Here is a 15,067-nt window from a genome sequence, read left to right on the forward strand (position 1 = left end):
CCCCAAACTCCAGGCCCAGCCCACTCCACGCCACAGTCTGACACTAGATCTGGGATAAACACAATGGGGACACAATCTTGGGCTGCCTCTGAGTGGAGCTTTAGATGCCTACACAGGTGGAGCATAGGTCCTCTGTAACCACACAGGCCTCACTTTCTTCAGCACTCACCTCCTTTGGGGCAGGGCATGTACTCAAGGACAACAGAGGCTGATCAAACCCAACCCTCAAGGCTTCTACTCCAACTGGGGAGCACACCCTGCCCCTGACAGGGCCATGACATGGAGCAGAGAGGGACCCCCCACCTCACATCCAGCACAGGCTCTAGATATTACACCACCATCCACACCCTGCTATCAAGGGGATAATGGCCAGCACACACTGAGAAAAGGCATGGCTGGCATTCATCCTGAAACTAGCCCTCACACCAAAAATATTAGACTCATGGAAGCTACACAGGGACACTCCCAAATAAACACAGCCAGCCATTCAAGATCACAGTAGATAACTGTTTCTCCTAAAATCATAGAGACAGACAAATTTAAGTAAAATGAAAAGGAAGAGGATCTACTCCCAATTAAAAGAGCAAGAGAATTCTCCTGAAAGAACAAATAATGAAACAGACCTCACCAGTCTACTAGACCTGAAGTTCAAAAAGGAGGTAATAAACTCAACATAAGAAAAGCTATTTATGATGAACGCACAGCCAATATAATAGTCAATGGTGAAAAGCTAAAAGCCTTCCCACTAAAATCTGGAACAAGACAAGGATGCCCACTAACCTCTTCTATTCAACATAGTATTAGAAGCCCTAGCCACAGCAATCAGACAAGAAAAAGAAATAAAAGGTATTCAAATTGGAAGGGAAGATGTAAAATTGTCATTATATGCAGATGATATGATGCTATATATAGAAAACCCTAAAGATGCCACACAAAAACTACTAGAACTGATAAACATATTCAGCAAGTTAGCAAGATACAAGATTAACATACAGAAATTGGTTGCATTTCTTTACACCAACAATGAAATATCAGAAAGGGAATACATAAAAAACTATACCTTGGGTTTCCCTGGTGGCGCAGTGGTTGAGAGTCTGCCTGCCAATGCAGGGGACACGGGTTTGTGCCCCGGTCCAGGAAGATCCCACGTGCCATGGAGCACCTGGGCCCGTGAGCCATGGCCACTGAGCCTGCACGTCCAGAGCCTGTACTCTGCAACAGAAGAGGCCACAGCAGTGAGAGGCCCGCGTACCACAAAAAAAAAAACTATACCTTTTAAAATCACAACCCAAAAAACAAACTACTTAGGAATAAACCTCACCAAGGAGGTGAAAGACGTCTACTCTGAGAACTATAAAACATTAATAAAGTAAATTGAAGATGATTCAAAGAAATGGAAAGATATCCCATGCTCTCTGATTGGAAGAATTAATATTGTTAAAATGGCCATTCTACCCAAGCAATCTACAGATTTAATGTGATCCCTATCAAATTACCCATGACATTTTTCACATAATTAGGACAAATAATCCTAACATTTATACGGAACCACAAAAGACCCAGAATTGCCAAAGCAACTCTGAGGAAAAAGAACAAAGCTGGAAGCATAACCCTCCCAAACTTCAGACAATGCTACAAACTGACAGTAATCAAAACTGCATGGTATTGGCACAAAAACAGACACATGGATCAATGGAACAAAACAGAGAGCCCAGAAATAAACCCACACACCCATGGTCAATTAATCTTTGACAAAGGAGGCAGGAATATACAATGGGAAAAAGACAGTCTCTTCAGCAAGTGGTGCTGGGAAAGTTGGACAGCTGCATGTAAATCAATGAAGTTAGAACACATCCTCTCACCATACACAAAAATAAACTCAAAATGCCTTAAAGACTTAAACATAAGACATAACACCATAACACTCCTAGAATAGGACATAGGCAAAACATCCTCTGACATAAATCGTACCAATGTTTTCTTAGGTCAGTCTCCCAATAGAACTAAAAACAAAAATAAACAAATGGGACCTAATCAAACTTACAAGCTTTTGCACAGCAAAGGAAACCATATACAAAATGAAAGGACAACCTACAGAATGGGAGAAAATATTTGCAAACAATTCAACTGACATGGGCTTAATTTCCAAAATATACAAACAGCTCCTATAATTCAATAATGAAAAAACAAATAATCCAATCAAAAAACGGGCATAAGACCTTAATAGACATTTCTCCTAAGAATACATACAGATGGCCAATAAGCACATGAAAAAATATTCAACATTGCTGATTATTAGAGAAATGCAAATCAAAACTACAATGTGGTACCACTTCACACCAATCAGAATGGCCATCATTAAAAAGTCTACCAATAACAAATGCTGGAGAGGGTGTGGAGAAAAGGGAACTCTCTTACATTGTTGGTGGAAATGTAAGTTGGTGCAGCCACTACAGAGAACAGTATGGAGGTTCCTTAGAAAACTAAAAATAGGATTACCATATGATCCAGCAATTCCACTCCTGGGCATATATCTGGACAAAACTACAACTCAAAAAGATACAGCCACCCCTATGTTCATAGCAGCACTATTCTCAATAGCCAAGATATGGAAACAACCTAAATGTCCATCGACAGATAAATGGATAAAGAAGATGTGATGTACACACACACACACACACACACACACACACACACACACACACAATGTAATACTACTTAGCCATAAAAAAGAACAAAATAATGTCATTTGCAGCAACATGGATGCAACTAGAGATGATCATGCTAAGTGAAGTAAGTCAGGAAGAGAAAGACCAATACCATATGATACCACTTATATGTGGAATCTAAAATATGACACAGATGAACCTATCTATGGAACAGACTGACGGACATAGAGAACAGACTGGTGGTTGCCAAGGGAGAGGGGGTTGGTGGAGGTATGGAGTGGAAGGTTGAGGTTAGAGATGTAAGCTTTTACATGTAGAATGGATAAACAACAAAGTCCTACTGTATAGCCCAGAGAACTACATTCAATATCCTATTATAAACCATAATGGAAAAGAATATATAAAAAAGAATGTATATCTATGTATAACAATCAGTTTGCTGTACAGCAGTAATTAACACAACATTGTAAATCAACTATACTTCAATAAAAAAGGAGACAATAAAAATGCTAACTGAATTAAAAATTATCAACAGAAATGCAGGTCACTGTAACAAGGACCTAGAAACTATAAAGATAAACCAATCAAAAATAGACAATTCAGTTGCCAAGATAAAAATCCAATCTAGAAGCAGTGAATAGCAGACTAAATGACACAGAAGAATGAATAAGTGATCTGGAAGATAGAATAATAGAAATCAACCAATCAGAAGAGGAGACAGAAAGACAAATGAAAAAAAAGAAGTGAAGGCAACATACAAGATCTATGGGACAATAGGAAATGTGCCAACCTTCACATAATAGGGATTCCAGAAGGAGGAGAAAGAGAAAAGGGGATTGAAAATGTATTTGAAGAAATTATGGCTTAAAATTTTCCAAACCTAAGAAGGAAACAGAAATCCAGATACAGAAAATACTGAGGATCCCAAACAAGATGAACCCAAACAGATTCACGTCAAGACATATCATACTTAAAATGGCAAAAGTTAAAGAGAGGATTCTAAATGCAAGAGAAAAACAAAGAGTCAGTTACAAGGGAACCTCCATAAGGCTGTCAGATGATTTCTCTATAGAAACTTTGCAGGCCAGAGGGAGTGGCATAATATATTCAAAGTCCAGAAAGGGAAAAACCTTCAACCTAGGATACTATACCCAGCAAAATTATCATTTAGTATAGACGGAGAGATAAAGAGTTTCTCAGGCAAGTAAAAACCAGAAGAATTCAGCAATACTGAACCTACCGCAAAAGGAATACTGAAGGGTTTTCTCTAAATAGAAAAGAAGCAAGAATCTATAGAAAAGGAAAATCACAATAGGAAAGGTATATATAAAAGGACTGAAGATCACTTAAATAAGCCAGTAGAGATTTAAATTTTTTTAAATTGTAAAAACAATTATAAATACAAATCACAGTAAGAAGATAAGCACAAAGATGTAAAATAGGACATCAATGTCACAAAATGTCAGCGAGGGGATTATAAAAATGTAGATCATTTAGAATGTATTTGAACTAGTATGATTTCCAGCTTAAAGAAAGTAGATATAGTTATGGGTCAACATACTTGAAAACCAGGGTAACTACAAATAAAAAATATACAATAGATTCACAATAATTAGTAAGAAAGGAACTCAAGCATACTATAAAAGAAAATCATCAAACCACAAAGGAAAAACCAAAAGAAGAAATGAACAAAGAACTACAAAAACAACTGAAAAACATGGATTAAAATGGCAGTAAGTACATACCTATTAATAATAACTTTGTCAATGGACTAAAAGCTCCAATGAAAAGACAGAGTGGCAGAGTGGATTAAAAAAAAAAAGAACTACAATATGCTGTCTATGAAAGACACTTGAGGATGAAAGACACATAGACTAAAAGTAAGGGAACGGAAAAAGATATTTCCATGCAAATAGAAACAACAAGAAATTGGGGGTAGCAAAACTCATATGAGACACAATAAACTTTAAAACAAAGTCCATAAAAAATGACAAAGAAGGATACTATATGATGATATTGGGATCAATACTAGAAGATATTTCACTCATTAACATATATGCACCCAACATAGGAGCACCTAAATACATAAAACAAATACTAACAGACATAAAGGGAGAAATTGACAGGAATACAATAACAGTAGAAACTTTTAACACTCCACTGACATCAATGGACAGATCTTCCAGACAAAATCAATCAGGCAACAGAGGTCCTAAATGACACAATAGACCAGTTGGAGTTAACTGATATCTACAGGACACTATCCAAAAACCCCAGAATACACATTCTTTTCAATTGTGCGAGGAATGTTCTCTGAGATAGATCACATACTAGGTCACAAAACAAGCCTCAACAAATTTAAGAGGATAGAAATTATTTCAAGCATCTTTTCTGACCACAAGGGTATGAAACTAGAAATCAATCACAGAAAGAAAAATGGGAAAAGGATAAACACATGGAGACTAAACAACACACTACTAAAAAACCAATGGGTGAATGATGAAATCAAAAGAAGAAATAAAAAAATATCTCGAAACAAATGAAAATGAAAACAAAACCTTTCAAAAATCTATGGGATGCAGCAAAAGCAGTTCTAAGAGGGAAATTCATAATGATACAGGCCTCAGTCAAGAAACGTAAAAAAATCTCAAACAACCTAACCTAAACTCCTAAAAGAATTAGAACAAGAAGAACAAATAAAACCCAAAGTCAGCAGAAGGAAGGAAATAATAAAGGTCAGAGAGGAAATAGAGATTAAAAACAAAATGAATAAAACCAAGAGCTGGTTCTTTGAAAAGGTAAACAAAATCAACAAATCTCTAGCCAGGTTCACCAAGAAGAAAAGAGAAAGGACTCAAATAAAAAATAAGAAATGAAAGAGGAGAAATAATAACTGATAACACATAAAAACAAAAAATCATAAGAGAATACTATGAACAGTTGTATACTAAAAAATTGGACAACCTAGAAGAAATGGACAAGATTCTAGAAGTGCATGCACGGCCTGCCAAAACTGAGTCAAGAACAAACATAATTTGAAGAGATAAATCACTAGAAGGGAAATGGAATCTGTAATTTTAAAAAATTCCCTGCAAACAGAAGTCCAGGACTGAACAGCTTTACTGGGAATTCTTCCAAACATACAAAGAAAAACTTATAACTATCCTTCTGAAATTATTCCAAAAGATTGAAGATGAGGGAACACTCCCAAATTCATTCTACGAAGGCACTATCACCCTGATACCAAAACCAAATAAAGACACTACAAAAAATAAAATTACTCAGAATTCCCTGTTAGTCCAGTGGTTAGAACTCCATGCTTTCATTGCCGAGGGCATGAGTTCAATCCCTGGTTGGGAAACTAATATCCCACAAGTCATACAGCATGGCAAAAAAAAAAAAAAAAAGATGAATATAGATGCAAAAATTCCCAACAAAATATTAGCAAACTGAATCCAACAACACATGACAAGGATCATATACTACAATCAATATGGATTCATTCCAGGGTTGCAAGGATGGTTCAGCATATGCAAATCAATGTAATACACCACATAAACAAAAGACAAAAACTCATAATCATCTCAATAGATTCATAAAAATCATTTGACAAAATTCAGCATCCATTCATGAAAACAAACTCACCAAAGTGGGTATAGAGGGAACATACCTCAACATAATAAAAAACCAGTTATGTCAAACCCACGGCCAACGTAATACCAAATGGGGAAAAGCTAAAAGCCTTCCCACTAAATTCAGGAACAAGACAAAGATGCACCCTCTCACCACTTCTATTCAACATAGTATTGGAAGTCCTAGCAACAGCAATCAGACAAGAAAAAGAAATAAAATATATCTAAATTGGAAGGGAAGAGATAAAACTGTCAGTATTTGTAGATGTCTGTATAGAGATCCCCAAAGACTCCACAAACTCTAAGAACTAATAAATGAATTCAGCAAGGCGACAGGATACAGGATTAATATACAGAAATTTGTTGCATTTCTTTATACTAACAATGAAATATTAGAAAAAGAAAGTAAAAAAAAATCTCATTTAAAATTCTGCCAAAAATGAAAAAAAACCTAGGAATAAACTTAACCAAGGTGGTGAAAGACCTATACACTGAAAACTGTAAACACTGATTAAGGAAACTGAATATGATTCAAAGAAAAGGAAAGCTATCCCATGATCTTGGATTAGAAGAATTAATATCATCAAAATCACCATGCTACCCAAAGCAATTCTACAGATTTAATGCAATCCCTATCAAAATACCCATGACATTTTTAACAGAACTAGAACAAATAATCCTAAAATTTATATGGAACCAGAAAAGGCCCAGAATTTCCAAAACAATCCTGAAGAAAAAGAACAGAAGTGGAGGCATAACCCTCCCAGACTTCAGACAATACTACAAAGCTACAGTAATCAAAATGGCATGGTATTAGCACAAAAACAAATATATAGATCAATGGAACAGAGTAGAGAACCCAGAAATAAACCCACACACCTACAGTCAATTAATCTTCAACAAAGGAGGCAAGAATATACAATGGAGAAAAGATAGTCTCTTCAACAAGTGGTTTGGGGAAGCTGGACAGCCTCATGTAAATCCGTGAAGTTAGAATGCTCCCTCACACTGTATACAAAAACAAACTCAAAATGGATTATAGACCTAAATATAAGCCATGACTTCATAAAACTCCTAGAAGAAACCATAGACAAAACATTCTCAGACATCTATCATAGGAATATTTTCTTAGATTAGTCTCCCAAGGCAAAAGAAATAAAAGCAAAAATAAACCAATGAGACCTAGTTAAACTTAAAAGCTTTTGCACAGCAAAGGAAACCTCAACAAAATGAAAGACAACCTACAGAATGGGAGAAAATATTTGCAAACAACGTGACTGACAAGGAGTTAATATCCAAAATATAAAAACAGCTCATACAACTCGATATTGGAGGACCCAATCAAAAAAAATGGACAGAAGACTTAAATGGACATTTGTCTAAAGAAGAAATACAGATGGCCAATAAGCACATGAAAAGATGCTCAGCATTTCTAATTATTAGAGAAATGCAAATCAAAACTACAATGAGGTACCACCTCACACCAATAAGAATGACTATCATCAAAAAGTCTACAAATAATAAATATTGGAGTGGGTGTGGAGAAAGGGAACCCTCCTAAACTGTTAGAGGGAATGTAAAATGATGCAGCCACTATGGAAAACAGTCTGGAGCTTCCTAAAAAAATAAAAATAGAGCTACCATATGATCCAGCAATCCCATTCCTGGGCATACATCTGGAGAAAAACATAGTTTGAAAAGACACATGTATTCCAATGTTCATTGCAACACTATTTACAATAACCAAGACATGGAAACAACCCAAGTGCCCATCAACAGACGATTAGCTTAAGAAGATGTAGTGTGTGTATATATATATATATATATATATATATAGATATAGATATAGATATAGATATAGATATAGATATAGATATGTATATATAGTGGAATACTATTCAGCAATAAAAATAATGAAATATTGCCATTTGCAGGAATATGGATGGACCTAGAGAATATTACACTTAGTGAAATAGGTCAGACAAAGACATATGATATGATATCACTTATATGTGGAATCTAACAAATTATACAAATGAACCTATTTACAAAACAGAAACTGACTCACAGACGTAGAAACTTATGGTTACATAAAAGAAAAGGGAAGAGGGGAGGGATAAATAAGGAGTATAAGATTAACAGATACAAACTACTGAATATGAAATAGATAAGCAAGAAGGATTTACACTATAGCACAGGTAACTTTATTAAATATAGTGTAATAACCTATAATGGAAAATCATCTGAAAAAAATACATCTATATATAACTGAATCACTTTGTTGTACACCTGAAACTAACACAATATTGTAAATCAATAAAATAAAAGCACTGCTGGGAGGAAAAAAATGATATAACATACATAAAGAGCCTGTCAATATTAATATATATCTCTTGCCTTCTACTACAGGGGAACCGTGAGAAGAGTTACAGCATTGGAAATGGGCTCAGTGGGAAAATATAGGTGACATTTTGAGATCCAAGGGGCAACCTAACATACATGTAGTCAGTCTCTTAATTCCAACTCCACATGATGAAAGGAAAGAAAGTGACAAGGGAAAACAAGTGCTAATCATGCACCTATTATGACTCAAGCACTCACTTGGACTCTAGGGAGTCAAGGATAGTGAATAATATCAATACATGGTCTTTGCATTCCTAATCCCAAATAGCAAATGATCTTGTAGCATACTAAATACCCAAAGTCTGGAAAATTTTATATAACATTATTTAAAGACAGAATATTAGCTGGAGTAAATAATTACAAGCTAGTCAGCTTAGTACCATTTGTGGGAAAATACTAGGAACAGCTTTGTCAAGGGAACAACTTGACAATTATAAGGTAATTTGATTAGGAACAGGCAATATGCTTCTAATGAGAATGATACTATAACAATTCACTGGTTGACTTTCTTTGAAGTCATTTACTACCATGGTGTCTGACTTCAGACCAATATTCTTCCTATAACTATAAAGGATTTGGAGCACTAATCATATGATAGCTAGTAGCTTAAGATTTTTTTAAAAGGGTGGAAATAGAACAAAGAATTTAAAAATAGAATAAAAAAAGAAGCTTATGGTCTAATGCTTGAAGTCTAAGTTTAAAAGAATGTTTTTCCCTCTTTGTCATTTTGTAAGAACCGCCAGTGTAAAGATATAAAAGAAGTGGCTTTTAAATTTAAGATGCCTTAGAATCAGCTGTGGAAATTGTAGAAACTACATCCTGGGCTCCAATCCCAAGAGACTTAATTGGTGTGGGGCCCTAGATCTGCATGTTTCATATAAGCACCCCCAAGTGGTTCCGATGCAGGTGGGCTGCATACCATACTTTAAAACATATAATTCTGTAACATTGAAACAAAATTATAAATAAATTTGTTTTCCTTTAATGAAGAAACTTTAATTGAAAAGTTTATAAGTCTCACCATAAACGTTGACATAAAGATCTTAAAACGTTCCTTGGAAAAAGTTTTCAGTTATGTTCTTTTGCCTTCCAGAATTAAAATAAAGCTATAACTCCACAATTGTATCCTAGAGGCAGTAATAAATTAAAACAACAACCTGAACAAAAAACTCAACCATGATCATCACAACCACCACTACCACCAACAATAACAAAACATCCATCAACAGACTCAGGCCTGAGGTAGAGACATGCCCCACTTTCATAGTAGATGGAGTGACCTTGACTTCTGATTTTAGACTCGGTTGTTTAAGTATTTTCCATGCTTTTAGCTGTCAGTACAGAGGAACTCACTGGCAGAATCAGCAGAATGGATGAACAGTCAGCCAATCTATGAAGTGTTACTTAAAGACAAAGTAGTCAAAATTTGAGGACCTCTTGCCCTGCGGTTATTCAAGCATCCCAGGAATTCTTCCTAAATCTCTGTGCTGCCAGGGCCGGAAGGCATTGATGGTATAATCAGTAATCAATAGAAAACTCAAATACTGCTTCTAAGAACTTCATTTTATGGACACAATATTTATGAAAGCAACAACATATAAATCATATAAATCTCAGATCTGGTCAGGATCCAGTCACAAATTATTTTGGGGGGAAAGTCTTAAAAGCCATTCTTGCATTTCACTCTTTGAAAAGTAATACTTCACCCTAATAAAAAAAATGTTGCTAAAAATATATCTTTTAAATGGAGGATTCTCCAACATTTAACTTTTCATAAATTATATTCTTTCCTTCTATGTGTCAGAGAAAGAGCCCATTCTTAAAAACAAAATAAATCAACCTGCGTGACCACCAATGTCTTCAAATTTGCCATAATTCAAATAAGAACCATACTGGGTCCTGTGCAGGATATAGGGTGTGAGTCCCCTAGAAAAAAATGGAAAGGAAAGAAAATGGCAGTTACCTAATATAATGCTTCAAACATGTACAAATATCTCTTGACTTGTCAGCCTAAGAGAGACAAACAATCTGAAGAATTTATACAGGGTTTATTACTGCTAAAGTGAATGAATGAGACACTTGAATTGGTTTTCTATTGCTGCTGTAACAAGTGACCATAAGTTTAGTGGCTTAAAAGAATTTACATTTATTATATTTCAGTGCTATAGTTTAAGAATCCAACAAAGATCTCACTGGACTAAAATCAAGTGATCAACAAGGCTGCCTTACCTTCTGGAGGCTTTAGGGAATAATCTGTTTCCTTGCCTTTTCTAAAAAATTTTTAGAGGTGACCCACATTCCTTGGTTTGTGGCCCCTTCCTCCATCTTCAAAACTAGCAACAGCAGTTTTTAGAGTTCTTCTCATGACACATCATTCTGACTTTCTCTTCTATCTCCATCCTTTAAGGCCCCATGTGATTACATGGGGCCCACCTGAACAGTCCAGGACAATTTCCTCATCTCAAGGTCTTTATCCTAATCACATCTGAAAAGTTTCCTTTGCTATGTGATGTAATATACTCACAAGTTCCGCGAATTGCGCCAGGGACATCCTGGGGGGTCATTATTCTGCTGGTCACAATACTGTTAACTTAGGTGCCAACTACTATTGGAATGAAAAATAAAACAACAACAAAAATGCACCTTTTCTAATGTCAACAAAGTTTAGTAAAATTAAGACACTACAAAAAGGCACAATCTAGAACAGCAAATCAAGACAAAGCCAAATTAGAACCCTAGAAGTGTTCCCGTGATGTCCATAAAATTGCACAGGTACTAGTCTTTTTAGATTAGGTTGTTTTCTTTCTTGTTTTTCAGTTGTGGCTTCCCCCCTCCAAAGCCTGACTATGTTGGCAGAAATCTCATCCAAGACAAAGAGCATGTGGTGGTGGATGTGAAGTTCGCGATGGAGTCGGTGAACCTGGGACCCCACTAACTTCTGACTATGAACTTTCATTTGGTCTGAATGTGACAGATGGGAGGGTTTACTCAGACCTACCCTAGCATGAACAAAGGGATCCTTGTGTGTCTTCCCCAGGAGACCACGAGGGGGTAACTGTGGTCCTTCCCTTGGAACTTACTTTGTAAAGAAGCAGGCACCAAGATAATGTGTCTGGGATCCTGTGGACCAGAATTTAGCCATCCATGTCCAGAAATTCCTGACTTATTTAAGTGCATTAAAGGGCCTCCTGTTTCTGTAAGACCAAAGGAAGTGAGTTTCTCTCTCTCTTATTTGGTAGGTAGGGCCATCATTTTGTTCACTTGAGGAACCTGTCGCCTTTGCAAGTCATTAGATGCGCTAAATGCAGTAAATGTTCTCTCACTACATGACACTAAACCCCATCCATGCATTGTATTCCCTAAACCTCACTTACTAAGTGGAATCTTAATTTTTTAGAGTCATTGCCCAACCACACATTATTCATTTTTTCAAGTCTATCCCTCTGCCTGTTCTCTTGAATTTGCTAAAATCTAAATAGAATCTATGAAATGAAACACAAGGCGGGAGCCCATACTAAGGATTCCTGACAGTAAAGATGACATTTGCAGCCGGGACACTTTCTGCAGGAGACTCTCTAGATGCTTTTGACCTGACTCTTCAGGAAATAGAAAGCCAGGCGCTGTCATTGTTCCTGCTCATATCTTCCCTTTGACCAAGATGAGCCTATTGGTGTCTGCTACTGATGTTCTCACCTACAGATACCCAGGCTGAGCTGAGAACCGTCACTTTAAACTCTTTTCAGTAAAGATTTATACACATGCCTTCTGTATCCCCCAGTGGAATTAGCAATGATTTACCCACAAGGGCTCAGTAAATGTTTTCATGTTTCAACTAATTTAGAATCCAAGTTATCTAGATGAGCAGAAATGTTACATTTTATAGAACTTGATAGGACAAGAAGAGGAGGGAATTAGGAAGTGTTGGGTTATTTTTTTCAAGAGAACAGAAGTCACTGGGTTTTTCAAACACTTGAATATCAAAAACCAGGATTTTAGTCCCAGACCATCCTATAGTCTTACTGCAAACTTGGAATTTGCTTTACTCCTTTTTTACTTTAGTTATTTGATCTAAAATTTGGGGTTAAAACACCACGTTCTTCAATTCTAGAAATATAGTCGATATTCAAATTATTTTTGATATTGAGAGAATCTTTTTTTTTTATTAGTTTCTGCTTTATAACAAAGTGAATCAGTCATACATATACATCTGTTCCCACATCCCCTCCCTCATGCATCTCCCTCCCTCCCACCCTCCCCATCCCACCCCTCCAGGCGGTCACAAAGCACCGAGCTGATCTCCCTGTGCTCTGCGGCTGCTTCCCACTATCTATCTACCTTACGTTTGGTAGTGTATACATGTCCATGCCTCTCTTTCCCTTTGTCACAGCTTACCGTTCCCCTTCCCCATATCCTCAAGTCCATTCTCAAGTAGGTCTGTGTCTTTATTCCCGTTTTACCCCTAGGTTCTTCATGACATTTTTTTTTTAATTCCATATATATGTGTTAGCATACGGTATTTGTCTTTCTCTTTCTGACTTACTTCACTCTGTATGACAGACTCTAGGTCTATCCACCTCATTACAATTAGCTCAGTTTCGTTTCTTTTTATGGCTGAGTAATATTCCATTGTATATATGTGCCACATCTTCTTTATCCATTCATCCGATGATGGACACTTAGGTTGTTTCCAGCTCCGGGCTATTGTGAATAGAGCTGCAATGAACATTTTGGTACATGTCTCTTTTTGAATTATGGTTTTCTCAGGGTATATGCCTAGTAGTGGGATTGCTGGGTCATATGGTAGTTCTATTTTTAGTTTTTTAAGGAACCTCCATACTGTTCTCCATAGTGGCTGTACCAATTCACATTCCCACCAGCAGTGCAAGAGTGTTCCCTTTTCTCCACACCCTCTCCAGCATTTATTGTTTCTAGATTTCTTGATGATGGCCATTCTGACTGGTGTGAGATGATATCTCATTGTAGTTTTGATTTGCATTTCTCTAATGATTAATGATGTTGAGCATTCTTTCATGTGTTTGTTGGCAGTCTGTATATCTTCTTTGCAGAAATGCCTATTTAAGTCTTCTGCCCATTTTTGGATTGGGTTGTTTGTTTTTTTGCTATTGAGCTGCATGAGCTGTTTATAAATTTTGGAGATTAATCCTTTGTCAGTTGCTTCATTTGCAAATATTTTCTCCCATTCTGAGGGTTGTCTTTTGGTCTTGTTTATGGTTTCCTTTGCTGTGCAAAAGCTTTGAAGTTTCATTAGGTCCCATTTGTTTATCTTTGTTTTTAGTTCCATTTCTCTAGGAGGTGGGTCCAAAAGGATCTTGCTGTGATTTATGTCATAGAGTGTTCTACCTATGTTTTCCTCTAAGAGTTTGATAGTTTCTGGCCTTACATTTAGGTCTTTAATCCATTTTGAGCTTATTTTTGTGTATGGTGTTAGGGAATGATCTAATCTCATACTTTTACATGTCCCTGTCCAGTTTTCCCAGCACCACTTATTGAAGAGGCTGTCCTTTCTCCACTGTACATTCCTGCCTCCTTTATCAAAGATAAGTTGGCCATATGTGCGTGGGTTTATCTCTGGGCTTTCTATCCTGATCCACTGATCTATCTTTCTGTTTTTATGCCAGTACCACACTGTCTTAATTACTGTAGCTTTGTAGTATAGTCTGAAGTCAGGGAGCCTGATTCCTCCAGCTCCATTTTTCGTTCTCAAGATTGCTTTGGCTATTCGGGGTCTTTTGTTTTTCCAAACAAATTTTGAAATTTTTTGTTCTACTTCTGTGAAAAATGCCAGTGGTAGTTTGATAGGGATTGCATTGAATCTGTAGATTGCTTTGGGTAGTAGAGTCATTTTCACAATATTGATTCTTCCAATCCAGGAGCATGGTATATCTCTCCATCTATTTATATCATCTTTAATTTCTTTCATCAGTGTCTTATAATTTTCTGCATACAGGTCTTTTGTCTCCTTAGGTAGGTTTGTTCATAGATATTTTATTCTTTTTGTTGCAGTGGTAAATGGGAGTGTTTTCTTGATTTCACTTTCAGATTTTTCATCATTAGTGTATAGGAATGCCAGAGATATCTGTGCATTAATTTTGTATCCTGCTACTTTACCAAATTCATTGATTAGCTCTAGTAGTTTTCTGGTAGCATCTTTAGGATTCTCTATGTATAGTATCATGTCATCTGCAAACAGTGACAGCTTTACTTCTTCTTTTCCAATTTGGATTCCTTTTATTTCCTTTTCTTCTCTGATTGCTGTGGCTAAAACTTCCAAAACTATGTTGAATAAGAGTGGTGAGAGTGGGCAGCCTTGTCTTGTTCCTGATCTTAATGGAAATGGTTTCA

The sequence above is a fragment of the Hyperoodon ampullatus genome (assembly GCF_949752795.1).
Source record: "Hyperoodon ampullatus genome assembly, chromosome: 2".
NCBI classification, from domain to species: Eukaryota; Metazoa; Chordata; class Mammalia; order Artiodactyla; family Ziphiidae; genus Hyperoodon; species Hyperoodon ampullatus.